Genomic DNA, 27,775 nt, shown 5'->3' with positions numbered 1-27,775 from the left:
GGGGGTATAAGTACATGATTATTGCATGTGTGTGTTTCATGGTGTGCAATGGTTGGGTGTGCGTGTACCCCAGTGCAGGCATTCCTGTGTGGGGGCTTGTGTGCTGATTTGGGGGTGTTCTGGGTGTGTGCAGTGGGCATGCTTTAGTGATGGGTATCCATGCTTAGTTGTGTCATGCAGGTCTTGGGGTTGGGATGGGTGGTTGGTGTTATGGGTACATTAGTGAGGAGTTAGGGTGATAGGGGAGGGTGTGAGGGTGTGTGATTGCATGCAGGTAAGGTGGGGGATATGATAGTTAAGATTTGACTTACCAGTGTGCGTTCCTCCAATGACTCCTGCGAGGCCCTCAGGATGCAAGATGGTCAAGACTTGCTCCTCCCATCTTGTTAGTTGTGGGGGAGGAGGTGGGGGTCCGCCGCCAGTCTGCTGTACCGCGATGTGGTGTCTGGATACCGTTGAACGCACCTTCCCCCGTAGGTCGTTCCACCTCTTCCTGATGTCCTCCCTATTTCTTGGGTGCTGTCCCACAGCGTTGACCCTGTCCACTATTCTTTGCCATAGCTCCATCTTCCTGGCTAGGGATGTGTGCTGTACCTGTGAGCCAAATAGCTGTGGCTCTACCCGTAGGATTTCCTCCACCATGACCCTGAGCTCCTCCTCAGAGAAGCGGGGGTGTCTTTGGCGTGACATGGGGTGGTGTGGGTGAGGTGTGTGGTGGTGTATGTGTTGATGAGTGTGGTGAGTGTAGTGGTATGTGGTGTTTTGTGCATGGATGTTGTGTGGGTGATGGTGTAGTGTGCCTCTGTGAGATGGGGTTCTCTATTCTGTGCTGTCTCTCTATGGCGTTCTCTCTAATTTTGGGTCGTAGGGGTTTGTGGGTGATGTGGGTGTGTGTTTTATATTGTGTTGGATGTGTGGGAGTGTTGTTTGTATGTGTATCAGGTGTGTGTATTTGTAATTGTCCAATGTGGCGGTGATTTGGAGCTGTGTGTGTATTTTGAGCGCGGCATTGTGTACCGCCAATGGAATACCGCGGTTGAAAGACCGCCGCGTGGATTGGTGGGTCGTAATGGCATGGGCGTGTTTCTGTTGGCGAGGAGGTGGAGGATTTGTTTCCGCATGTTTATCGCTGACCTTTGGTGTGGCGGTGTTGTGTGGGTGTCTGAATTTCGGCGGATTCCGTGATGTGTGTCATAATAGCTGTGGCGGGCTTCCGCCACCGCGGCGGTGTGTTGGCAGTCTTCTGCACGGCGGTAAGCACCTTTTACCGCCAATGTTGTAATGACCCCCAAAGTCTCTTTGAAGCACAAAGTACCTGGTTTAAAGTGGAAAATCACTGCAAAGGGCCGCAGAAGAAGAGATACGTGGATAAATGGTGTGTGCGTCGATTTCTCCCCAGCACACACGGACTTGCGTCGTTATTTTTCATGTGGGGAAGTCGGCATTGTTTTCCGGTGCGGGGACAGTCTCTTTCTGTGTTTCGCAGGAGTACCGATGTCCCGGGGTCTGTGCGTGGAATCCTAGGCTTGATTTCCGGCTGCGCGTTGTTCAGGTGGGCTGTGCGTGGAATCTTCTCCCTCACGGCAGGCGTAGCGTCCATTTCCTTTCTGGAGTCGGGCGGCGTTTGTCCAGGCAAGGCCATGCGTCGAAGTTCCGGTCGCATCGCAGGCGTCGCATCGAGGGGCGTCTTTCCGGATCGGCGTGCGGTGAATTTTTCACAGTTGAGCAAGCTGTGCGTCAAATTTTTCAGTGCACAAGGCGTCAAATGAAAAAGAGAAGTCTTTTTGGTCCTGAGACTTCAGGGAACAGGAGGCAAGCTTTATCCAAGCCCTTGGAGAGCACTTCAGCAGCAAGGCAAGAGTTCAGCAAAGCAGCAGGGCAACAGCAAGGCAGCAGTCCTTTGTAGAAAGCAGTCAGGTGAGTCCTTTAGGCAGCCAGGCATTTCTTCTTAGCAGGATGCAGGTTCTGGTTCAGGTTTCTTCTCCAGCAAGTGTCTGATGAGGTAGGGCAGAGGCCCTGTTTTGTACCCAAATGTGCCTTTGTTTTGGGGGAGACTTCAAAGAGTGGCTAAGAAGTGCACCAGGTCCCCTTTCAGTTCAATCCTGTCTGCCAGGGTCCCAGTAGGGGGTGTGGCAGTCCTTTGTGGGAGAGCAGGCCCTCCACCCTCCCAGCCCAGGAAGACCCATTCAAAATGCAGATGTATGCAAGTGAGGCTGAGTACCTTGTGTTTGGGGTGTGTCTGAGTGAATGCACAAGGAGCTGTCAACCAAGCCCAGCCAGACGTGGATTGTAAGGCACAGAAAGGTTTAAGTGCAAAGAAATGCTCAATTTCTAAAAGTGGCATTTCTAGAATAGTAATATTAAATTCAACTTCACCACTCAGCAGGATTTGGTATTACCATTCTGGCCATACTAAATATGACCTTCCTACTCCTTTCAGATCAGCAGCTACCTCTTCAATACTGTATGAGGGCAGCCCCAATGTTAGCCTATGAAGGGAGCAGGCCTCAAAGTAGTGCAAAAATGAATGTAGGAGTTTTACACTACCAGGACATGTAAACTACACAGGTACATGTCCTGCCTTTCACCCACACAGCACACTGCTCTAGGGGTTACCTAGGGCACACATTAGAGGTGACTTATATGTGGAGAAAGGGGAGGTTTAGGCTTGGCAAGTACTTTTAAATGCCAAGTCGAGGTGAAAGTGAAACTGCACACACAGGCCTTGCAATGGCAGGCCTGAGACAAGGTAAAGGGGCTACTTAAGTGGGTGGCACAACCAGTGCTGCAGGCCCACTAGTAGCGTTTAATCTACAGGCCCTAGGCACATATAGTGCACATTACTAGGGACTTATAAGTAAATTAATTAGTCCAATCAGGTATGATCCAAGGTTACAATTTTTAAAGGGAGAGAGCACATGCACTTTAGCACTGGTTAGCAGTGATAAAGTGCGCAGAGTCTAAAAGCCAGCAAAACAGTATCCAAAAAGTGGAGGGAGGCAGGCAAAAAGTTAGGGGTGACCACCCTAAGGCTGTCAGGTCTAACAAGCAGCCAGGTCATATTTAGTATGGCCAGAATGGCGATAGAAAATCCTGCTTAATGATGGAGTTGGATTTTATATTATTATTTTAGAAATGCTACTTTTAGAAAGTGAGCATTGCTCTACAATTAAATCTTTCTGTGCCTTCTAATTAACAACTGGCGAGGTTTAGTTGACAGCTCCCTTGTGCATTCACTCAGACAACCCCAAACACAGGATGCTCAGTCACACTTGCATACAGCTGCATATTGAATGGGTCTTCCTGGGCCGGGCGGGTGGAGGGCCTGACACTTACATGTTAAAGGACAGTAGCCTGCCCTTACACAAAGGACTGCACACACCCTACTGGGACCCTGGCAGACAGGATGGAACTGAAAGGGGACCTTGTCCACTTCTATGCCACTCTTTGGAGTCTCCCCCCACTTCAAAGGCACTTTTGGGTACTTAAGCAGGGTCTCTGACCGTATCAACTTAGACACTTATGGGGTAGACACTCTACCTCACAGACAATTCCTGGAGAAGGAAACCTGAACTAGAACCTGCAACCTGCCAAGAAGAACTGCCTGGCTGCCCAAAGGACTCACCTGACTGATTTTCTGCAAAGGGCTGTTGCCCTGCTGTTGCCCTGCTGCATTGTTGCTCTCTGGCTGTGCTGAGAAGTGATCTCAAAGGGCTTGGATAGAGCTCACCTCCTGTTCCATGAAAACTCAGGACCAAAAAGACTTTATTCCTGCAAAAGAACTCCTTGTGCGGCGAAAAATTGATGCACAGCCTGCAAGAAATGATGCACAGCCTGCATCGCAGTGAGGAAATCACTGCACGCCAAACTGAAATGATGCAGCCCGACTTTGCAAGGAGAAGATCGACGAAGTGCCAGCGGTGCAGCTGATAATTTGACGCACGGCCCACTGGATCAACGCAAAGCCGAGCTGGAATGACGCAGCCCAACTTCTTGAGAGGAATTGATGCAGCGCCTGCCAATGTGGCAGAAATTTTTACGAATCCCACACCGGATCAAAGCTGGCCCTGTGACTTTGCCTCACAAGTGTCAGATTTCAACGCATTGTCCCCGGGGCGTCTGAAAACCCTGCAACCCGACGAGGTCCAAGTACGCACACCGGAAATCGACACAAAGTCTTCCCGGTGTGGAAAATGAATGACTCATCGTCTGTGTGCAGCTAGAGAAATCAACGCACACATCCCCATTTTCCACACATCTCCTCCTCTGCCTTCCCTTTTGGAGAATTTGAATGCAAACCAGGTACTTTGTGCTTGCAAGAGACACTTGTTGCTTTTTAAGAGACTAAAGACACTTTATATCATTTTTACAGTGATATCTCAACTTATATTTATTGAATCTTAATCCTTTTGACTTGCATCTTACCAGGTGTGGTGTATTTTTGTGGTGTTCTACTGTGTTAATGCATGATTTATTGCACAAATACTTTAGACATTGCATTCTAAGTTAAGCCTGACTGCTCAGTGCCAAGCTACCAGAGGGTGGGTACAGGATAATTTGGATTGCTTGTGACTTACCCGGCCTGGAGTGAGAGTACTTGTTTGGACAGGGTGTAACCTGACTGTCAAACAAAGACCCCATTTCTAACACTCTGGGTTTGCTTGCTGAAGACCCTGACTTGCCAGGTGGTGCCCACTCCAGTTCCTGAGCCTTTGGGAGTGAAAGCTGGCCTTCAATCAAGAAGAACCAGGCACATTGGCTCTGGGCGACTCCAAAACTGACAAAGCTGCCCGACTCCACGCCACTGCCTGCACCCGAAGCCATGGTCCTGACGGAAGTGCAATTACTGCAACTGACACTGCAGGCCTGATACCACTGCAGTGCCGTTGATGTCCCGTGACATCAAGAGTCCCAAGTACTGTGTCACTGACATCCGTAACACTCAACTCTGCTGCAGTGACTGCGACCCTGAGGTTTCCTCATTGCATCTTGACCCGCTGGACTCATCGACCCCCCTGAATCTCAAGGAACCAACACCATGCCACCAACACCACCTCACATCTGCTGTCTCCGTCAGTAACCAATGCCTCACCTCCATAAGGAACCAACACCACACCTCCTGCATAGCAGCATGGAACTGATGCTGCACTGGCTGCATCGATGCCTCACTTCCCTGACTGCATTGTCTTCCTTCAACATCTTTGTTTTTAAAAAGGTATTGTACCTGGTGTCCGTGTCACTCTGTGCCCAGCACTGCACTCCCCTGTGAGTGGTGTCAGAGTGTTAGGAACGACTCCATCAATGAGGTCAGGATAGCCCCAGTTGGAACTATTGTGCTTCTAAGTGCTTTTATTTGGGATTTTATATTTTAAAATGTATATCTTCACTTGTGTATTTTGGATTTTTGTTGTTTTTGTCTTATTTTACTTAGATGAATATTGGCTATTGTTCTAAACTGGTGTGGTGTCTATTTGTTGTGTTTTCACTGTGTTTCTGTGTGAGTGAGTACAAATACTTTACACATTGCCTCTGTACAAGCTTGACTGCTCATGCCAAGTTGCTAAGAGGTGAGCAGGGGTTATCTTAGGAGTGTAACTCTCTTACCCTGACTAAAGTGAGGATCCCTACTTGGACAAGGAGTAAAACTGACTGCCAATTAGAGACCCCATTTCTATCATTGGTGATCAGCATTGAGGATAGGGCTTATGTTTGTGCTTATGATTGGTGATTGATGTACACTACTGTCTTACTGCAAACCATTACATGACCGCAAACAGTTTTTCCTATTTTCCTTTGGCTTTTTTTTGCCTTCCTGAAACTTTGCAACTATTTGAATCTTATCCACAACCTGCAGGGTACCTCACCTCCAAAAGTACTATAAGGAGTTCAATTGTCCCGTTAAAGGCCTCAATAGGAAGGAGGAGCTGCAAAGGCACTGAGGGCCTCCTTTGCTCGAGGCTGATGGGCACACAGAGGAGAAGAACGCTGTTGCAGGTGGAGAGGAGCAAAGCATACATTGTGACTTGGTGGATAATCAGGATCTGGCTGGGGGGAGGGAATCCTCCAGGGCAGGCAGCAATGGATCTCCCAAATGGATGACTTCAGAGGAACTGAGGGACAGACAAGCAGAGAGGAGACATCATTTGGAGCTTGTGAAGCTCAGGTTGCATGCAGAAAGCCAACATTTTGAATTGGAGCAACAAGAGATGGCAGGGCCATTGCTGTGGAGGAAAATAAATTGCTTTTAGACACAAGTTGAGTATGAGGGAGCTTAACTTCAAGGTCTAGTACCCACTTGCAAGGCTAAACCTTCACTTTTTGAACATGGTAGGCACCCCTAAGGTAGGCCCTTGGTAGCCCCATGGGCAGGGTGCAGTGTATTTAAAAGGTAGGACATGTACTGATGTGTTTTACATGTGCTGATAGTGAAATACTGCCAAATTTGTTTTTTCTCCCCAAGTAGGTTAACATGGGGACTGCCTTTAAATATGTTTTAAGTGCAGTTCCCCATTGAGGGCAGATAGAGATATGTGGCCAGGTGTTTCAAATGACTGTTTTGCATTTCTTAAATAGCGTATTTTAAGAAACCGCTATTTAAGAAATGCTAAATGGTACGTATGAAAATAGAGATTCCCTAATAGCGATTCTCACAGAGTTGAAATCGATATTAGGGAATAGCTATTAAGAAATGCAACTCCATTCGGTCTTATGGGCCTTCAGGCTCTTAGGTGCAAATTGACTTGCATTTCCTAATTTACGATTACTTATTAGGGAATTGCAAATTAGGAAATGCAAAACCATGGGTGCCGAGGACCTAAGGCCCACATTGAGGCCCCCCAAAATTTAATTGTGCACATGTGAAGTGCACACATGCCCCAGGGGCATGTGTGTGCCTCATGGCACTTTTAAAAATGAATTTTTAATGCATTTAAAAAAATTGTGCATGGTTTTCACCAACTTGTAGTTGGTGGTAATTGCATTTCCTAAATGCTCAGTTCACATATAGGAAATGCCTGATATATGTGAATAGGGAATCGCACATAAAAATTCCCTATTTGTGATTTCCACTTTAGGAATCACAAATTGCGATACACAAAATTGAGTCTCAATTTTGGGGAATCACTATTTTATCAATTCCTTAAAATTCTGTATGGTTATTTTGCATTCTCAAACAGTGGAATATTCCAGTTCGCACCGTTAGCGAATGCAAAATAGTTTGATACATCTGGCCCATGGAATTTGGGGTTTCTGAACTCCCAATTTAAAAATACATCTTTTGGTAAAGTTTGTTTTTATATTGTCAGTTTGAAAATGCCACTTTTACAAAGTGGGCATGTTCTTGCTTAACCATTCTGTGCCTCGGCTTAACTGTGGAATCCACGTCAGGGTGAGACTGACAGTTGGGCTGTTTGTGAATTCCCTCTGTACAGTGACAAAAGAGGGAGCTGAGGAGTTTTCTGCATATTCTGCAGAGTCTCCTTGGCTAGAGTGGGGAGGGAGGAGCTGACAACTGCACCTGAAAGGTTTGTGCCTGTCCTCACACAATGCAGTCTCCAACCCCCTTTTGTGTATCTGGGGCCACGCCTGGGCAAGACAGGCTCTTGTGAACAACAGAGACTTTCCTTTGAAGTTTTCCTATCTCAAAGGCAGAAATGAGTATAAGTAGTGGACCCAAAACTCCAGACGTTTAGATTACTTCTGAACTGAGAGGAACCTCTGCCAAAGAGAAGAGCTGAAGATCTGTAGGAAGTGTACTGCCCCTTTGCTGTGTTTGCTTTGCTGAGTTGGCTTGCAGTTGCTGCTTCTGCCTTACAGAGGTCAAAGACTGGACTTTGCTTTGTATCTTGCTGATGAAGATTCTCCAAGGGCTTGGACTGATGCTACTACGCACTGCGGCTGAAAAATTGATGCATCACTGGTAAAAGCAATGCATCGTCAGCTCAGCGAGGATTCATCACTGCTGTGTGTCTAGATTTTCACGCATCGTCTCTGGGAATCAAAATCTGCAACTTCACCACGTAGACTTTAGGCTGCTTGTCCTGAAATTGACACATCTCTTCCCTGTGAGGAAAAAAGCAATACATTGCTTACCAGGCAGAGAAAGAATCATATGCATGGCCTCACTTGCAAGTAAGGAATTTATAAATTGCTTGCTTTTCTGATCCACGCTTGCCCGTGCAACTTTATTTTTGACACATACCAGCTACTACGTGCTAAAGCAACGCATCCATTGATTTGTAGGGACAAATGTTCTGTTTACTTGAAAAATTAATATCTCTGTATGTATATGTTGGAGTTTTGTTGTTTTGGTCTTGTTTGATTTAGATTAATATTTACTATTTTTCTAAACTGGTATGGAGTCCTTTTGTTGTGTTTTCACTGTGTTATTGTGTGTGTTGGTACAGATACTTTACACATTGCCTCTGAGATAGGCCTGACTGCTTGTGCCAAGCTATCAAGTGGGTGAGCGAGGTTATCCTAGGTGTGTATCTCCTGACCTTGATCAGAGTGAGGGTCCCTACTTGGACAGAGTGCAAACTGACTGCCAACCAGAGACCCCATTTCTAAAAGTATGTTATTGTAATTTACTGCTCTTTCATAATTTTTTGTCAAATAGTCTAATAAAGATAACTGAATGACAAGCGTATAACTTGCACCTCTGACATTATCTAGAAACGTAAATCATTTTTAACTTTATGCACATTGATATACTTGCGAGAGTAGCAATGAAGCTCAGCCTGATTATTTGGGATGGACTTTAAATAGCTAGAATGCTGTTCACTCAATATAAAATGTGATTTTTGTACGAAGCGAAGTTGCTTAATTTGTCTAGGATAGTAGAACAAAACAGGCTGGTAAACAGACGCAGGTGACCCTTTGATTCCCTTTTGGCCATATAGGTGTAAACAAAACTTTAATTTGTTCGAATAAGTTGTATATAAATTGTTAATGTATTATTTTTATTGTCTTCTGCTGCTTGCACAATTTATTATTTGTTGCCATTTCTGTGAGACACGGGAAATTAATATGATGCAATGTGATTATTTCTGTACTACTTAATGACAACACCAATCAGACCTGTCAACACTTTCACAAAGGAAGAAGGGAAATGAAAAGTAGGATGTGTAAGGGCATAGCATAGTGTTCTTTTTTTTCTCTCTGTATACCAGTTAGCTAAATGAAAATTAATATAAAGCTTAAAAAAGTGAATGTTGGGTGGTGTGAATGAACAGACATAAATCAAGAATGGGGAAAGACTGGCTAAAGAAATGCACAGCACTGGGACAGGGAATTGATATACCAAAATAGGAGATTTTTGGTTTTCTTGTGATGTGCACTTCTGCAAGACAACAAAGAAGCAGTCACAATGCATTTCTTAGAGAGACCCAATTTTTATTGATAGAAAGTCAACAAAATAAAAAATGGGTTTGTCCTCCTACCATGGAGATGATTTCGTATAAAATGTATCATGAAGTTGAATAGTCGATGGTGGGCTAATAATTTTGTCAGGAGATCTCACACCTCCTTTTACACTGTCATAGATAGGAAAATTAAGCCAAAGTATAATCTATTCTCGGCATCGAGTGTGTGAAGCTTCCCTGCAGGCGCCTTCTACTTTCATTCTGAAACATGCAAATTAGTACATTGCTTTCTATTCATCCAAACTGGGTTAGTCATGCTAGTCACCAAAGCATGCTAGCCTGCTAGCGTTATATTTGCAAGCCTCACGAAAAAAGACACGCGATAAGAAAAATGTATACCAGCTTGCTTTACCGTCAAAATTTTAAAGCCTGGTCAGACCAGGTGTTAGAATGACACACAGGAACAGTTATACAAGGAGAACACTCTCAGAACACTCCAGTAACCTACAAGACACCATGGATCTGCTACTGGTCTAACTTGGAACCTGCAGACAAAGCCAGAGATGACGCCAGGCACCATCAGCACCGCTGCATTACTCACCATCTCCACCACAGCAACCAGAAAGGCAGCGCAGGAGGTGGGAGTGCATATATCGGCAAAGATTATTTTTTAAGGTCTGAGAGTAAGATATCATAAGATATTACCGTTTGAAGCGGGAGTCAATTATCCGGCTGCTCCAACAAATTCCACCCTCTCTCATAGCAAGAGAAGGAAACCAAAATTCCACCCCTCACAAAGCTACTGGCTGTGTTTACACATGCTGGCCTCTGGGTCCTTCCAAACAACTGCAGCATGAGTGGGTGGAATATCCTAGCCCTCCTTATTGGCATTTCTACCTAACATACTGGATACCATCATCCGTCTAACTCCCCTCCACATCTTCTTCCATAATACCCAACAACAGCAGAAGAAGATCAATGAAGGGTTTTATGCCATTGCTGGGTTTCCTCATGTTTTGGGTGCCACATACTGCATGTATGTGCAACTTGTCCCTCCTGCTGCTATGGAACACCTGTACCGAAACAGGAAACATACCCATTCAATGAACGTGCAGGCCATTGTGGACCATTGGGCCTCTTTACAAATGTCCTAGCGAAATATCCTTGAAGCATTCATGATGTCTTCATCTTCAGGCATTCTCTCATCAATCAACATTTCCAGGATGGACAATATGGAAATGGCTGCCTTTAGGTTTGCCAACAGATACTACATAACACATAGAACACGTGAGACATATGGACCAAACTATGCACACACCACACTCTGCACACATTGCAGTCACTCACAGAGAACTGTATATTAACACATAAGCAACATGCATCACTCCGCACATTCAATGTACATCACCCACACATAGGACCCTTAGTACAAGACCCTTGCACCAGTCAAGCATCACTTTTAGTGTTGCTCTGTTAGAGCAATGCCCACTCCACATTTACAAGGTGGTTTTGAGCCACTTTTTTTGTATTAACGCTGACTTGTAAATGCCACACCTGGTCACATATCACTTGGGGCATATTTACATGCCCATTGTGCTGTCTTAGCACCTTTTTAATCTCATGTCTATGATGTTAAGGTGGTGATAAGGCGGCCAATGGCTCGTGTCATGTAACAAAGTGATGATATGCATGTATTGTGGACTTTGCAAACTCTTGCACCTTATCATGGCTGCATCAGGCATAGTCAATGCAAGGGGGGCATTCCTACTCAGGGATGCCTGAAAAGATGGTGCAGTAAAAGTAGCAAGATCTCACGGTGAATTTTCCCCCTCAGTTCAGATGCCTGCTCAGGGCAGGCCTGAAAATGATGCCCCTATCATAATCTATGGGTCCCCCAGACCTTTGCTACACTAGCATCAATTTTTTTTAACTAGTCCAGCAAAGCACCATAACATCATCAAACAATGTGACTCTATTTTGGTAATGGCGGCCATGTTGTGCCAGATAGTAAATACCGAACAACCATGGGGTTGACAGGAGGGGCAATGGGGATGCATGAAAACATGCACATTGGAAAAAATGCACCGCTTCCTAACAATATGGCAATTAGTGTGGAAGGTATGTGCAATGGGTGTTGCTGTGGATGTTCCACAACAACACCAATTGCATTTTGGCACAGCCCCACAAGTATGGAAAAATGGTAACTTAATGCAGCATCTAAAATGTTAATGACCCCTATGGGTGGCATTACCATGGTGCAACCATGAGAAATACCTGATTTCTCAAAAGTAGTTTCATCTTCTTATTTTGGATGCTTTCTGAAGCACACATAGGAAGACGAAAGGTGTCATTATGACCTCGGCGGTCGGTGTCAATGTAGCAGTAGTACCGCCAACAGGCTGGCGGTACATACCACCCCATTGTGACATTGGAGGGTTAGCTGAAGCCAACCAGCCAATGTACCACACTGACTGCCACGGTGGTAGAAGCCGCCGGGCTGGAGATAACAATCGCCACTACTGTCCCGCCGGCGGCATTATGACCCTGCCTACCGCCATTGTTTTCGTGACATTCATAATGCCACGAAAACCATGGCAGTAGGCCCTACCAGTGAAAGGGAATTCCTTCACTGTCACTGGTAGGAGGCCCACCCCCAACACTCCCCAGACAGCCCCCACAGGATGGGTCGGGTGCTTCTACCATCAGTAGCGCCCCTCAGCAAAACACCGCCAGGTCGTATTATTTCTCATAATACGGCTGGTGGCAGTCTACTGGGGTAGCGTTGCTGGTGGTAGCAGCACCACCTTAATGTCGTCCGCCAGCATGGCCACGGGCAGATTCTTGTGGCGGAAATTGGCTGTGGGCATATTATGGCGGATGGATGTTAGCCGCGGTGATGGTCTTTTGCCGGCTGTCGCTGTGCTGGTAGGCGGTACTTACCACCAAAGTTATAATATGGGACTAAGGGCCTGATTACAACTTTGGAGGAGGTGTTAATCCGTCCCAAATGTGACCGATATACCACCAGCCGTATTACGAGTTCCATAGGATATAATGGACTCGTAATACGGCTGGTGGTATATCCGTCACTTTTGGGGCGGATTAACACCTTCCTCCAAAGTTGTAATCAGGCCCTAAATGTCCATCAGTGATTTATTATGCGCAGGAAGGAACATCGTCCTGCACATAATCAATCACAGGCATCTGCGCACCATGATGCAGTGGTACCCATGTTGCAGCTTGGCACCTGACTCTGTGCCAGTGCAGGGCCTGATGTCTACGCATACACATGCATATCTGCCAGGAAATGTGGATAACTGCTGTGTGGGCAAAGGAGGTATACAATGTCCGGTGGGGGCATGCAACACACAGGGCACAACACCTCTCTCATGGCACAAATAACTCAAACTAGGAGAAAACTCACACAACTTGGCTTATTGGCAGGTCCCAGGTTAATCAACACATAAACAAGCATCTGCAACATCACACACATCCTGCATGGGTGAAATGTCATGTCACACAAATCATTCTATCATCAAGTACTTAAGCTTGTATCTGTGAAAGGAAGGTACAGCATCACACACAACCACAATCATGCATGCAATACTGGAAACCACACAACACCAGATGTAAGTCTGTATCTCTATTTCACAAACAATTACTATGTGTTGGACCTGGCTTTTTGACGGGGTCATCCCCAAACTTTTTGCCTCCTTCCTCCTATTTTCTTCTGACCTGTTGTTGTTGGCTTTTGACCTCTGGGCACTTTACCACTGCTAACCAGTGCTAAAGTGCATATGCTCTCTGTGTAAATGGTACTATTGATTGGTTTATCCATGATTGGCTATTTAATTTACTTATAAGTCCCTAGTAGAGTGTACTATATGTGCCTAGGGCCTGTAGATTAAATGCTGCTAGTGGGCCTGCAGCACTGGTTGTGCCACCCACTTCAGTAGCCCCTTAACCTTGTCTCAGGCCTGCCATTGCAAGGCCTGTGTGTGCAGTTTCTCTGCCACTTCGACTTGGCATTTAAAAGTACTTGCCAAGCCTAGAACTCCCCTTTTTCTACATATAAGTCATCCCTAATGTGTGCCCTAGGTAACCCCTAGAGCAGGGTGCTGTGTAGGTAAAAGGCAGGACATGTACCTGTGTAGTTATATGTCCTGGTAGTGTAAAACTCCTAAATTTGTTTTTACACTACTGTGAGGCCTGCTCCCTTCATAGGCTAACATTGGGGCTGCCCTCATACACTGTTGAAGTGGCAGCTGCTGATCTGAAAGGAGCAGTAAGGTCATATTTAGTATGGCCAGAATGGTAATATAAAGTCCTGCTGAGTGGTGAAGTCGGATTTAATATTACTATTCTAGAAATGCCACTTTTAGAAAGTGAGCATTTCTTTGCACTAAAATCTTGTTGTGCCCTTCAATCCACGTCTGGCTAGGTTTAGTTGACAGCTCCTTGTGCATTCACTCAGACACACCCCAAACACAGGGTACTCAGCCTCACTTGCATACATCTACATTTTGAATGGGTCTTCCTGGGCCGGGAGGGTGGAGGGCCTGCCCTCACACAAAGGACTGCCACACCCCCTACTGGGACTCTGGCAGACAGGATTTAACTGAAAGGAGGCTTGGTGCATTTCTTAGACACTCTTTGAAGTCACCCCCACTTCAAAGGCACAACTTAGTATGAAATAGGGCCTCTGCCCTACCTCATCAGACACTTGCTGGAGAAGAAACCTGAACCAGAAACTACATCCTGCCAAGAAGAACTGCCTGGCTGCTCAAAGGACTCACCTGTCTGCTTTTCTACAAAGGACTGCTGCCTTGCTGTTGGCCTGCTGCCTTGCTGAACTCTTGTCTGGCTGTGAAAGTGCTCTCCAAGGGCTTGGATAGAGCTTGCCTCCTGTTCCCTGAAGTCTCAGGACCAAAAAGACTTCTCTTTTTCACTTGGACGCTCTGTGCGCCGAAATTTTCGATGCACAGCTTGTTCCGCGGCAAGAAAAACGCCGCACACCGACGCTGATCGACGCGCCGCCTTCAGGACGACCGAAACTTTGACGCACGGCTTCGCAAGGACAACACCGCCCGACTTCCAAGGAGAAATCGACACAACGCCTGCCGTGAGATCGAAACTTTGACGCACGGCCTTGCAAGGACAACGCCGCCCGACTTCCAAGGAGAAATCGACGCGACGCCTTCCATGAGATAGAAACTTTGACGCACGGCCTCGCAAGGACAACGCCGCCCGACTTCCAAGGAGAAATCGACGCAACGCCTGCCGTGAGATCGAAACTTCGACGCACAGCACCGCAGAATGACGTGCAGACGGAAAACAAGCAGGAAAATCCACGCACAGACCCTGGACATCTGGTAATCCCCGCGATCCACAGAAAGAGACTGTCCGTGCGCCGGAAAACGACGCCTGACTTCCCGCGTGGAAAATAACGACGCAAGTCCGTGTGTGCTGGGGAGAAATCGACGCACACACCAGTTTTCCACGTATCTCTTCTCCTGTGGCCCTCTGAGGAGATTTTCCACCAGAAACCAGGTACTTTGTGCTTGAAAGAGACTTTGTTTGCTTTTTAAAGACTTAAGACACTTTATATCACTTTTCAGTGATATCTTTACAAATTCATATTGCAACTTTGATCGTGTTGACCTGAAAATACCCAGATAAATATTATATATTTTTCTAAACACTGTGTGGTGTATTTTTGTGGTGTTGTATGATTTATTGCACAAATGCTTTACACATTGCCTTCTAAGTTAAGCCTGACTGCTCTTGCCAAGCTACCAGAGGGTGGGCACAGGCTGATTTTGGATTGTGTGTGACTTACCCTGACTAGAGTGAGGGTTCTTGCTTGGACAGAGGGCAACCTGACTGCCAACCAAAAACCCCATTTCTAACACTATGCAAGACCAGTCAGTGCAAAAACCAAAGGCAAGGCTAATACTGTCTCTCCTCTTCCAGTGCAGCTGACCAAGGTTAGGGCATCCAGTCCTGGGTGATGTTACCCTATGTAAAACGTAAATCCACAGAGTGATGGTGAAAAGGTCTCCAATGTGGCTGTAGGCTGGAATGCTCCAGGAATGTAGTGTAGTGGAGCATTCATTTGGCATCCTCAAATCAAGATTCCGATGCTTATATGTCTCAGGGGGGAGACTGCTGTACTTACCTCCACTGGTGTGTAAGATGATTGTTGTCTGTGCTATTTTGCACAACACATGTGTGCAAACTAATGTCCCCTGGAGGAACAGGTGGAGAACCCCAGGGAGGAGGATGAGGACAATGATGCCCCACCTCATGATGAGGAAGGACAATATATCACTGCAAGGGCACGCAAGCGTGCCCACATTGTTGACAATCTCTTCTTTTGAATTTTGCACTGAAAAATTCACTTCCTGGTAACTTGTAAATAAATCACTTAATCACACTTGTCTTGGAGTATCTTTCACATTCAAATGCAACAGCAAATCATACAAATTTAGGAAGGCAAGACTAGGCCAAAACAGTGTGAAAACAAGTAGGAACATACTCAGGAACACCATACAACTACACACACATCAATGAGAATGGAATGCGCTGGTGTTATGCTTGCAATGCCATTGTAACATATATGTCTCATTGAAAACATATATATCACACGTCTGTTGGGTTGAAATATGACAGTAGCCACAATGTTACTTCTTGTGAGGAATGTTACCCACCTGTCAGCCCCTGGTAGGACAAGAGCAGTCAGTGGCCACTACTTTAGATCAATGCCCACTATGTGACAACACAATTTCTTTATGCCCAATCATAGGTGAAAATGTCCTCACATATCCCTCAGTGACACCTACACTCAAATAAATCCTAAGCTCCTATGTATGTAAATAAATGTCATTGCATCTCTCATTTGCCTGCCAAAATCTATGTGTCAATCTGAACACGGACATATTTATGCATGCATGTACCATAGCTGTCAGGAGAACATATACAATCTATCCACACTCACTGTGTGTCTGACAAAAGATGTTGGCAGCAGCTGTGTGTGAGTGGCCATGTTAAACACACACATATTGAAGGACAGCTGAGACACTCCTGTAATGAACTGGCACAGCCACTTTGTGGAAGGAACTCACAGACTACACAAGTAGTGCAACAGAAGTCCAGGGATGTGCAGATGTTAGACACCCATCCTGCATACAATGGATTAGTGACAGTTATAATTGCTTGCCCTGAGCACATTCAAGGTTCATTGGCAAATATCACAAGATGCAATTACATTCATGAAGGAGTGGACAGTGAGGATGAGGAAGATGATGAGCAAAATACCAATTGTCTAAACAGTGCCAACAATGTGGCAGTTGAAGCCTACAGTAGACTTTCTGGCTTCTACAGGTGGTAATGTCTCAACAACTCCAATATATCCATCCACAATACAATGTTGTAAATATGTAAGACCATGAACATAAGCACACACATTGTGTAGGCTACTCAACATCCCAGTACCTCTGTCACAAGTCCTTCGACCTCAGCTCCATCAACTAGTACTGTGACAGTCACAAGTGGAGCCTCCCTACGTGCAGGAGTTTCTCACTGAGTTGACAGATCAAAAGTACTGTATTGCCCGGTTGGAGCACCACAATGGGCAGATTTTGTCACTGCTATGCAAACTGAAAGCACATATTGTGAAGCGCTTAGGGGGCACTTGGACAGAGACGCAGCACCACCCTTCATTTGAAAAATGTGCTTTTTACTACTTACATAGTAAGAGCAAGGAGCTTTTACTGTTTGTATATATGCAGAGAGGAAGACTTCCTGCACATAAACATCCAATCCCTGCAATGCAGACACCCTCGCAATGGTAGGCAGCAGGATTGTCACTGAGGGAGCCCAGCATCTGCTGCATGGACTCCAGGATAGTTTGGATAGCCCCCAGCCTATTGTCAATCATGCTGGTACCACTTTCGGAGGGAAATTGTTCAAGCTTCTGCCTCAGGACACCAGCTATGTTAGCCAGGGACTGTTTGAGTCCACGTAGCAGAGAGTGGGTGCCTCTAATGGCAATAGGATTTTCCTTATTCAGACTGAGTCACCTGTAGACTCCAACTAGGTTGCCTGCCATGGTCTCCATTCCCACCTGCACCTGCTGTGCCAGCTCCTGCTGGACTCCTACTACAGCATTTTGAAAGATGATGTCTGGGTCCTGGGAGTCAGGGCTGTGGATGAGGTGGCAGGTGGTGTTTGTTGTCCTTTTGGGTGGTTCATTTGGAGACCCCGCAATGCTTAGTGTCCTGCTTGTGACCGAAGATGGTGTCCCAGGATCTGCTGGAGAATGTCAGAATTAATGCTTTGCAGGTGGTCATCGGCATCATTAGTGAAGTCCAGGACATGTAGCTTGGATGAGGTACGGCATCATTCTTTTCAAGTAGATGTAGATATGTCAATGCTGATCTGTGTTAGCTGTTCACATGAGTCATTAGGTTGTTAATCATGGTGCCTCACTTTCATGGAGCAGAGCCACGCATCAGGTCCTCCATTTACAGGTCCTTAGTGGCACATTATGCCACCACGGTGTCATTTTTGGAATGCACCATTGGCAAAATATACCAATCCACATTTCCTAATCTTGTGTGTTTTTTTTTTTGGGTGACTGCATGTAGTCCCCTTACATGAATTTTACTACATGCATGGCAGTTGCGTGGCATGGGTGTTGCTTGGAGTGTTCCCAGGCAACACCCATTGAAACGTACAGAATCTGTTGCATTGCGAGATCTATCACTTTTAGTATGTGTCACAATCTTCTGCCAACCCACAAGTGTTGTGACAGTAATGCAAGGGTGAGAACTGTCCACATGCATTATCCTTATCACCTCTTATCATGTGTGCTGTATCCTGAACCACCTATAGTAAGATGCAACCATCTCTAATGTATGGGATTATACGGGAAGGTGTCACTTCATGCACAACAACACTCAGTCCTGCAACAAAGAAACCCTTGCACCCATGCAAGAAGGTGTCCCTTCCTGTACAAAAACAATCAACAATCATGCTTACAATGTAGGCACCCTTGCACCACAACACTAAGGTTCCTGCATTTCCTCTAGACAGCCAAAAGTGTGCTAGTGCTAGGAAAGAACAGGTATTCACCATTTAATGGGAACTATGGCATATTCATGCTCTTTCCATTTCATACTGTCAGGTGCACTGCATGAAAAATGATAAATCTGCCCCTTTGTGCCGGTGTGAACAAAACAAATGGTTTCTCTTAGAGGAAAGTATGTAACATGATGTTGTATTTGGGTGCATGTTATAATCCATGTACTATGTTCTGCGTATGAAAAAAAAACGTGGTATTGGCTAACAGGCCTCTAGGCTGGTTAAATTAGAGCACACATGTGAGCAAACACATACACTCATGTGCAGGCTGCATGTGTGAGGATGCCGACTTCCACAGACCAGTCTGCACACAGGTAGTTTATCTCTGAGGGGACTCTTGAATGATTGATACTGACCTAGGTTAGGTTTTTACGTGAGTAGACATTCATTGTGTAGATCTGTAGTGCATAGAGAAAGGTCTGCTGTACTTACACTGTATGCCATAATATTGGTGAAATCTGCACTAAAGTGATGTTTCGTTCCACTTAGGTCTACTGGGTTCTGCAAGGTTTAAAACTGCACCCCAAGCATAGATCCCCGGTCCCTGACATCACACTTATAATCCTTATGGCACTTTAGAATTTACCCAGCACTTGTCCCCCTACTGGACCACAATACTTACTCTGCTCTCCAGCAGAATTAGCAAGGACCTCCGTACAAAATAGGTTTATTAATAGTGCCTGGCCCAGTTCCTAGGAAAGGAATGAAAAGGGAGGAAATCTGCATCTATTAATTAGCTCGTAAAACTGTGCCTGGGTTTGGATACCACAGGTCTACAGGAACAAAGAATGAGGGCCAGACCAACAAAGGTGGGGTTCTTCTTTGTAGTTTTGGCCGAACGTGATCAGGTGGATGTGTCAACTCAGGGTAGAGCTAAGGCGCTCAGGGAAACTATTAGCACAGACAACTTGAATTTGCTGTATCGGATTGTCCAAGAATGCTATGCAGAAGGGTTAGGACAGTGATGGTTTGATGATGTGACACCCTAGGTTAGGCCAGAGATGACTGGCTTCTAGAACATTTTACCCCTACTGATCGAGATCTCTGCACAAGGTAAAGGCCCTTGAAATAACAAATGACCTGGAAGCGACAACAGTGAAAGAATGCTGAGCTAGAAGAAGGACTTATCTAATCATGCAAAGATGGACTCTGGTAACTCTGCTGACTCCCTTGGATGGGCCACACTTGGGCCAGTGGGGCTGGCCCCCTTAAGACCCAGAGTAACATTTGGTAGACAGGATCTACTGTGGGACCCTGGAGTTTTCCCTTGTGTTGGACTTGGCCCTCTCTGCAGGGTCACCTCCAGAGGTTTTGCCATTTGCCCTCCACCTTTTGCTGAATTTGTTTTGTTGGCCTTAGAACACTGTGCAATTAACCACTGCTAACCAGTGCTAAAGTGTTTGTGCTCCCTGAAACATGGTTACATTGTCTTACCCACAATTGGCATATTTAATTTACTTACAAATCCCTTGTAGAATGGTGTACAATATATCCAGGGTCTGTGAATTACATTTTACATGTGTGCTTGGAGCACTTATTGTGCAACCCACTTAAGTAGTACCTTAAATATATCCCAGGCCTGCCACTGCAGCCTGAATGCAGTTTTAAACTGACATGTCAACTTAACATTAAAACTAGGCCTGGGAGGAGCTCACGGAGTTCAACTCTGTGGAATTCTGTGGAGTTGATTTAAAACTCAGTGGAATTCCGCATATGCACGGAGTGGCACTCTGTCCTGAATGCCCCCGATCTCGGAAGCGCTAAGCAGGCTTCTGAGATTGGGCACATTCAGGGGAAGGCCGTAGTAAGTGAAATCTGCCATTTCAGGCCTCTTGTGCACCAGCCTGCCCTGTTGGCACTGCTCACAGGTCAGGCCAGTGCACAAAATGCCTGAAACAGCAGCTTGTACTGCCTATGGCTCTGGCCTGAATTCAGGCCAGGGCCGTAGACAGCAAAAGCTGCCATTTCAGGCCTCTTGTGCACCAGTGTGGATGAAGCAAAAAACTGAAAAAGAGGCCTCACCTGGGAACTTGTTGCCTACCGCCTGCCCCCTCTTAACACCCTGCTACCGGGCCCAGCCCTAGCTACTGGCGGAGGGAGGCCTGAAATCCTCCTGGATCCAGACCTGCTGGCACCAGCTCCAGCTCCATCACCGTCAGGACAAGACTGCACACTGCAGCCAAGTTAAAGGCCACACAGCGCAAGCGCAGGCTGTTTGTTCTTGCACTGTGTAGTCCATAACAGGGTGCTCTATAATTAAATGTTTGGATATGCACTTTTAAGTTTTACATGTCCTGGTACTCAAAAATGTCTAAATTAGTTTTTCACTATTGTGAAGCCTACCCCTTTTATAGGATTATATTGGATATTTATTATTACATGTAACAAGCTATTTCCATGTTGGAGCAGGTAGGTACAGGTAGCTATATCATGTATCATGTCTTTGGTTTTGTGGTGAAGAGCCTTATTTAATGGGAGAGTCAGGGTTTTGATAACAATTTTAAAAATGCCACTTTTAGCAAGTTGGCATTTTTCTACCCTTAGCCCTATTGTGCCTGTAGCTTGGCCTGGGTATAATTGACAGTTTGACTTTATAAATTCCTCCCAGGCAGTCACACAATGGAGGGATTAGGTGTGCTTGAATGGGCGATCTGCTGGTAGAATGGGGGGGGGGGGAGAATGGAGCTGAGGACAGCCCCAATTGCAAATGGATAGCCTTTGCTCTGCCTTAACAAAAAGGACCTAACAGACTCACATTTTCACTGCAAGCAATTTGGAGCCAGGGCAATGGAGGCACTTTCTAGAAACTTATCTCACCATCCAGAACCAGGGAATCAGGGTTTGAAACCATACACCAACTCTTCAGTACACTTCTGGACCTATGGATACTCTGCCAGGGAGAAGGACCAATATGCTGCTTGAAGGATACTCTACCATGGAGAAGGACTGATGTGCTGCTGTAAGGACTGCCACTCTGCCTGATTGCTGCTTTGAAGGACTGCTGCCGTGTTGGACATTGCTGACTTGACTGACCTGCTACTTTGTTACTTTCTGGCTGGGGACAAAGACTGGATCTTCAACTGTCCCAGGATCTCCAGAGTGCCTCAACAGGGCTAGTTTGCTGGCCTCCAATTCAGAGCCACAGGGACACAAATTGCTTTCTCCATCTTATCACCTTATCTGGACCCCCAAGTAGTTCCCTCCAGTCCAGGAACCTAGTAAGTGCTGTCAATGGGACACAAATAGCTTTCTCCATCTTATCACCTTATCCGGACAGCCAAGTGGTGCCTCTCCAGTCCGGGACCCTAGTAAGTGCTGCCAAAGGTGCCAGGTGGCCAAAATCTAAAAGTGGGGACTTAGACAGTTTTTGGCTAAAAACTGCTCTGAAAATCAGGAGGAAACCGGGATCAAGCTGCTCATCTAGCCGCCCAAGGTAAGTTATTGGTCGGATTGACTTTGCAGCTTCTCCCACTATGTTCTTCTCTGCAGCAGCAACTCCATTTCAGTGGTCCTTCAACAACAGTGTATCAGACCTCATGGAACTGGCTTTGGCTTCATCCCTCTGCCTTGTCCCACTATATATTTTGGACTTCCATTTCAGAGACTAAGTCCAAACAAAGAAATCTGCACCATGGCTTTGATCCAAGGCTATCCGTCAATGATGATCCTTTATCGGACACTTCCTGCCATCTTTCCCTGCTGAACTTTACTTTCTCAGAACATTTTTCTCAATACTTTTTTTAAATCCGAAAGAAGACCCTGACCGGGGCTCATCCACTTCTTGTATTCAAACCACACTTCATTGCAGTCAACCCTATTTTTCAACTTTAACCCGGTCCCACATGACTAGGTGTCCACAGTTGGCTCTTTGATCTTTTAAGTGATTGTATTTACTAAAATTTAAAAAAATTATAACTCCATTTCTACTGATTGTTAGTAAGTAATCTCTTTATTTGCATGATTAATTAAAACCATTGCAATACTATTTACAATATGAAATTGAAATTATAATTAAAAATATAGTTGAGTTGACATTCGGACCAATAGTAGAAGGCTGGTAGCTTATATGCTTGTCAAGAAGCTCATAACCGTTCCCATAACTGGAAAATAGAAGACAATGGGCTACAGTGTTTAAATTATAGTTTCCTTTTAGGCACTAATAAGATCACAGCATATTCTCTAGGAAATTATGCTTATTTTATGCTGATAAAGACAATGATTCCATGAGCAATAGCAACAGCATTGAATAGATAGTAAATAAGACTGATTTTAGGAGGCTAGCAGGTAAAAGACTTGCCAGTGGATTCATGGCAGTGCTTAGTAATAAGGAAATAGCAATCAATATGCAACTAGGCAATCGTAAAATATAGTTTGTAGTCAATCAGACTGATATTAGGCGGCAAATAGCTTAAATACTTGTTAGCAGCTTCATGGCAGACCACAATCATTTGGAAAACAACAATCAATTTGCAAAATAGACAATAGTGCGAAAATTTGATTTCCATTTAGCCAGTCATATGATCACATAATATTCTCTAGGAAATGATGCTTATTTAAAAGTAACCAAAAGGTGTGATTCAGTGAGCAATAAAACCAATATTAAATAGCTAACTGCTTGGATGAGTCCTGATGTAGTCATAGCAGTCCCCGTCAAAATAAAATGCATAGCTAATTTCCTGCCAGGGGGCAGGTAACTAGCAAGGTTCATAAAGTACCATAGTGTCATTAGATTGTAGCAGCCTGTACTTAAACTGCTTCCCCGACCTCCTCTAGTTGCCTGCTGTGTTTTTCAGATGTGTCCTTCCTATTTAGTCTCTTTTCGGCCATGGTCAGGAATCTTACAAGCTGGCAGTATAACAGTACATCTTTGCCAGCAAAATTTGCTTTTACCTCCTGCCTTAATGTTTGAATACCTTTATGACTGAAGAGAAGTAATAGCAGTGCTCTGCATTCAAACATGAGTTCTTTGCATATACATGGCATTTGGATTATAGCTTTTTTCTCCTCCCCACACAGACAGAAGCAGAGTGTTACCAAGAGATGCTTCCATGGTGGTAGATGGACCGCAGAGGGTAGGATGCAGATATGATACCATAGATATTTCTCCTTGGCGGTTTTAGTAAACCCAGTACAGAGATAATGCTCAGGTGTCGTCTTGGTGTAACTGTGCAAGATAAAACATCTATGTGCTCTCCCAGACAGTAATGCTTTGTCCTCTGTCAGGGAAACTGATTTGAAATTTTATTAACTAGCTGTTTAAAGCTGTCATGTGTCCCTGATGCCTCCCAGAGATCTTCAGGCCTAATTAATCTATTAAGTCTTGCAGGTAGGTCCTTGCTGCACTTTTCTCCTTAGTCAATAGTTTGGCCTATAAGTGAACATTTAGGGTTCCTGACTCTGCTCTCTTGACGTTGTGCCAGCATTTGATATAAACACCTCTACGAACCAGCCCTTGATTCTGTATACAAAATGTATGACTTAGTTGGCTGTTGGTGTATATCTAGGTAGGATAAAGGTCTTTCATAATGCACCCATTACTATACCATCTAAAGTGGTTGCATCTCTCCTCCTCATTGACTCACTTCAATAGGTAATTGTTAAAATAAGTTTTACCTGAATCACTTGGACCAGTGGAGAGAAACTTTAACCGGCGATTTTGTTCCTTAGGTTTATTTAGTGCCACAACTGTTGCTATACCTCTCCTTTTCAGCACTTCCTTATTAGTGGTGAGTGAGCCTTTACTATCTATTATAACACCTAGATATTTATATTCATGGACAATTTCAAGCTGTTCTTTTATCAGGAACCATCATTGTGCTCTTTTGTCTTTTTTCAGTTGAAGTGCATGCCTTTGGTCTTGTTCAGATTGAGGCTCAAGCCATTTTCAACTGATTGGATTTTTTATATTTTGATATCAAATACCTTAATAAAATTGACTTTATTTTTCTAAATTGGTGTGGGATTTCTCTTGCATTGTGTGTTTTCTTCATTACTGATTATACACTGCATAAATACTCTAAATATTGTCTCTAAATTCAGCCACACTGCTTTTTGGGCAAAGCTACACAAGATTAAGCACAGATTAATTTAAAGACTTTCTGTGGTTCACCCTGCAGCTGATTGTGGTTGTTGTTTGAACAAGGCTCAAACCCCAGTCAACCAACTACCCCATTTCCCATACCTTGAGGCTTCTATGAACTGGCCCTTGACTCTCTTGGCACACAGTTACCCTTCAAGAACCAGGAGCTCTGGGATCTGGAAATTGTGGAAGAAAGGGTGTTCTGTTAACTTGCTCTGAAGGGACTGTGGAACACACACCCTAAAAAGGAAAGAAAACTAGGAGCACAGATAAAAGTGGCCCTGTAGAAGCCAAGAGGTCTGAAAAGGTGCTTCTAGTGGCTAGGGCTGGCCACTAGGAACAGAACAAGGCCAAAATTGTACATATCAACCGTATGGAGCCTGAAATACAGCTCAGTGCCACAACTATATCAGGAGGAAGTAAGAATATTTTTCACTTTCCAGAGAAACCACCTATTTCCCACAGGGGTTGACTCTACCATCATTGATTCAGTCATCATGGGAAGAGTTCATGCAGGAAACCACCTCCTCAAGATCTACCACAGCATTAAAATATTAATATCATTTTTGTGGTGGACCCAGGAAGGGCACTGTTGGGCTATGCAATTTACAGGGTTTCTGCAGGAGCAATGAGAAGTCTCACTACCCGTCATTGCATAACTCTCAATGTCGAAGAGTGACCCGAGTTGCAGTTGTCCAGCAAGGGGAAGGAGAAAGGGATGAGGGAGAGGGAGAAAGAGATGTTGTGGAGTTCTCGCTATAGGAGTTTCATCAGGGACACAAGATTGGCTTCCCAGGTTTGGCTGATGGCCAGATTTCTTAGATTCTCAAAGTGCTGTTGTCCAAAAGACAAAATGTAACACGTTTAACACTTCACATAACCTGTCTCCCTCCCAAATGTCATATTAACAATTATGGACTGCATTCACCTAACTGGATCTCACCAGTTGCCCCATAGGTTATCATTGTAGAAGGGAAAGCATCAACAATGTAATGCTTGTCTTGGAGTGTTGCCAAACAGAGCCCGGAACACCAATTTCCAGTTCAAGGGTACAGGTCTCAGTCTCAGATATAGTTTGTTCCCCCAGGTTTCTGCCAGATGCTTTTCTCCTATCTGAGTAACCGGAACAGGATGTTGATTTCACAACCATGTCCCCTAAGTTCCCAAGTTAAATCACAACCAAAGCGCTACTTAGTACACAAGTCTTTTCATAATTGGTAAACCTTTAACACTACTCTGTGTGCTGAATTCATACTTTTTATTTTCCTTCTTTACAGGATCCTGCTCACTGAGCAAGTGGAGAGGAATTGGGAGAGGCAATTGTTGATGCAGGATGCAGCAAAGGAGCCAGGAGGCAGAAAAAAGACTGTGTTGTGGGAAATCCAGGTGAGTAGACAGGAGGAGCTCCTTTCTAGAGCTGTTACAAAGCCAAGCATCAGCCTATTGACTGGGATATGGTAATTATACCCATCCCAGTTAAAAAGGCTTGTGCTCACATGCTACTGCACAACCCTCATGAGCTCTTGTGACAACTCACAAAGATTCACCTGTGGTTCTAAAAATTCTGGACCCATGTAATTTACTTTGCCACAGCAGTACGATTTTAGTATCAAAAGACCGATAATGACTAGTACACTAAGCATGAACATTTTCGCTCAATTCCAGCAGCGTTTTCACCTCGAAATCGCCATTTTCGTCCTGCACTCGTGGCTCCCATTTTATACACGGCAGCCATTTTTTAAAGTTGCCCTCACATAGGCTTATAATACAGTCAGATTTGATTCCAAGGACAAGTACACCTTGATTGACTTTTCTCTGACCTGGGCAAGCTGGAACCATTGCCTCAGGCCAAACCTGTTTGGTCAGTTCCTCTCCCAGTGGCCGAATCAGATAGCATCAAGGCACACCATGCCATAAAACCCTTATTATCGCTCACGCACCCTGCCTAATCTTGCTCACACCTGCACCTGCTCTTTTCTATTTCTTACTTTACGAGGGGGAGGTGCCCGTTTTTATTGGGGGTCCACACTTATCTGATGTAAAATACTAGGCCTTGCCGGGTAATTTATTATGGGTTGGATGACATGAAATATGAGGTTTCATCATGACACTGTTTTTTCCTTTGTAGTGAAAACATGTGAATGACCAACTAAAATGTCAAGAATGTTTGCCTGAAGCTTAAAAAACTGTATATAAGGAAACCTGACTTTGCATTGAAACACAGTCTCCTGAGAACATACAAACCGTGCTGTTGTACTTCTAGGACGCTTGTTACTTGGTTGCAGCCAATAAATTCGATCTTTGACTTCACCTAGAAGACTCTGAGTTTCTGTGGTCTGAATCAGGAAAGTACCCGAGGTCTTTGGGTGTACCCTGGCACCACTGGGTTACCGGATCAGTACCGGTTCTGAAAAACCCAGTACCTCAGTTGGCGCCCAACGTGGGGCGATACCAGCGGTACCGGTCCAAGCCTGAGGTCTGTGAGGAGCTTCGTGTGAAAATTCTGGAGGAAGGCCGCCACTTCATCGACCCCTGCATGTCGACGTGGTCCGAAAGTCTTTGCTGCGAGGTTCCCCGCTTCCCGACGGCTACGAAGGACTGCTGCCCTGGCTATCGCCCTGATTTGGACCCTTGATGTTTGGTAGAGCGAAACGATAAGACGAGTCTTCTGGTGACGTCATCGATATTTTCAGTTAAGTATAAGTGGAGCGTCTCCCAGTCCTTAGTTGGACACTTGGTTTGGTCCTTAGTTAGACATTTGGTTTGGTATCCCTTCGGGATCACTTTGATTTGGAACTTGCAAGTACCAAAGCCGAAGGACTCGTGTATTCACGAGACTATCGTAAACGATAATCCTTTGAAGTTTGAAGCTAGACTAGTGAGCGAAGATGCCTGGTCTTAGCAGACTTGGAAATTTGTTTTGTCTTGGTTGTAAAAGGGACTCCCGGTTGGAAGACTCATGTCCGGTTCCTCCGATTGGAACTCCAACCTATGAACTATATGTGAAGCACGGAGTAGGCCCCATCACATATAATGAAGTATGGATCCGTTACACCAGAAAAGATGGTGTTTTAAAATGGCCCCAAAATGGTAGCTTTGACACAGAAATCTTAGATAACCTCGAAGTTAGACTTTTTAAGAAGAAAGCCCGTCCGGCAATGTTTGATTCTCTCCGCTTATGGCGTAAGGA

The sequence above is a fragment of the Pleurodeles waltl genome, chromosome 10, assembly GCF_031143425.1.
Source record: "Pleurodeles waltl isolate 20211129_DDA chromosome 10, aPleWal1.hap1.20221129, whole genome shotgun sequence".
In the NCBI taxonomy this organism is placed as follows: domain Eukaryota; kingdom Metazoa; phylum Chordata; class Amphibia; order Caudata; family Salamandridae; genus Pleurodeles; species Pleurodeles waltl.
This window is presented reverse-complemented; position numbering follows the sequence as displayed.